The sequence below is a fragment of the Gavialis gangeticus genome, unplaced genomic scaffold (genome assembly GCF_001723915.1).
Source record: "Gavialis gangeticus isolate Ggan-Ray unplaced genomic scaffold, GavGan_comp1, whole genome shotgun sequence".
Classification (NCBI taxonomy): Eukaryota; Metazoa; Chordata; order Crocodylia; family Gavialidae; genus Gavialis; species Gavialis gangeticus.
Window position 1 is genome coordinate 98,131,889 of NW_017728992.1, and position 1,790 is coordinate 98,133,678.

At 36.8% G+C, this 1,790-nt stretch overlaps 1 protein-coding gene across 1 annotated transcript in view; it reads right to left on the reverse strand.

Moving 5' to 3' along the window:
• Positions 1-213: 213 nt before the first annotated feature.
• Positions 214-1,790, reverse strand: part of ADCYAP1 (adenylate cyclase activating polypeptide 1) — a 6,361-nt gene continuing 4,784 nt past the window's right edge. Inside the window, exon 6 of the mRNA XM_019525925.1 lies at positions 214-1,752. The gene's annotated coding sequence lies outside the window, so the exon portion shown is untranslated. The remainder of the gene's footprint in view (positions 1,753-1,790) is intronic.

Genomic DNA, 1,790 nt, shown 5'->3' on the forward strand with positions numbered 1-1,790 from the left:
GGGAAAGGACAAGGGAAGGTCTTTTAAATTTGACAAGTGGGTATTTTTTAAATAAAAATAAAAGCAAACGACGTCTGTAATATGGGGGTGGTTAATTTCTTTCAGATGATGCCTCCATCATACCGTTATGTTGAGTGATCTGCAAGGAAACATACGTGCACATCACCTTTAAAAGAGAAGGGATGGAAAGCTTCCTCGATCGGGTTTCAGTCTTTTTTTTTTCCAGAAGGTAAGATATAACTCCGTACATATAAAGATGAGGTTAAAATGATTTATCGGTCATTAGAAACTGAACCGCAGGTGAACACTACACATTCTGTATTGACAAAAGTTGGTTTTATGAAATAAATTTTACTCAGCAATAAGCCATAATGTAGAAAAATACATTTTACCTCCAAACTCAATAAACAAAGAACAAAAACTTCAGTAGTAGTGCATAATTATTTAGTGGTAGCTACAACAGGGGTTCCTAAACTTTTACAATAAGAGCTTGCATAAAACAGAACAGAAGAGTGAGAGAGGCGTTCACAATCTTTTTAAAAAAGAAAAGAAGGAGAAAAAGAACTGACTCCGATGGGTAACAGAGCTTAAATACTGCAAGACAGGATGAAAGGGCTACAAGAAAACAACAAAGGAAAGGAGCAACTCCAATTGAAAGATTCAAAGGGAGAGATTCCTGGCCATTACACATGATGAGAAGCATGGACAGCACTGGAGAGAGTAACACATTGTACTTTGCATCGAGTCCAGTACCAAGCTGACCGAGATCAGCTGGGTAGTGGATCTCAAGTGGGATCGTCTCATGTTACCCAGGTCTTCTGGCAGCCTGACGCCACCCACCCGTTAGGGGCACTTCCTCTCTGATCTGCGCTCTATCGCTTCCAGTAGCTAAATTTCAAACTCTTTTTTCAATGGGTCTAATTTCCGGCTTGCTTTGTTCTGTAGCTATGCCCAACCAGCAAGTAGAATAAAGAACGGGGCTAATTAGAGATCGTTGTTTTCTTTTAAAGATAGATATAGATATAGATATATATATATAGTCCTCCCCCACCCTCCAATAGTCAACAGAGATGCACAAATTTTGATAGAGCTGTTGTTTCACCGCCGGAGGATTAATCCGCTCCGATCAGTGTTTGAGGAGACACAAATACATATAAAACTGGAATCAAAGAAAGCAGAAAAATTGAAATCTCTAGCAAGGGGGGCCGTGCCCCTTCAGATAGGCTTGTGGCAAAAGAGCCTGTCTTGGGACTCACCAGGGAAAAGAATCTGCCTCAGAAATTCTCCCAAATCATTATCATCATAATCTCCTTGTAGTAGGGCATCATTGTCTATATACAGTAGCAAATGGTGAATATTAATGTCTTCGACCCTGTCGTGGATAAAAATACTCTCCTTTTTAATTTCCGTTACAAAAATAGGAGCAATATTCAAAACAATGATTGTCTTTTTTTTTCTATTTATTTTATATAAAAACATAAACAGCTCAGGCGAATTCTTGCTCTTGTGCACGCTTTATATGAAGATTTGTCCTCTAGTCTCAGCAAGTAGTATTTATATATATATATTTATATAGTATATATATAACTTAAGGATTGGTCCACAAAGTAGATCTGTGCGTTTCTCTAGTGCTTTTTGTACAAAAGAAAAACAATATTATTATCAAAATATTCATTTAATGGCTTTACTTCATACATAAATACATGTTTAAATAACACAGGAGCGGTGATTGTTCAGTCAGTTTGGAAATGACTTTTTTTTTTCTTTTTTTTTCTTTTTTTTTTTTTTTT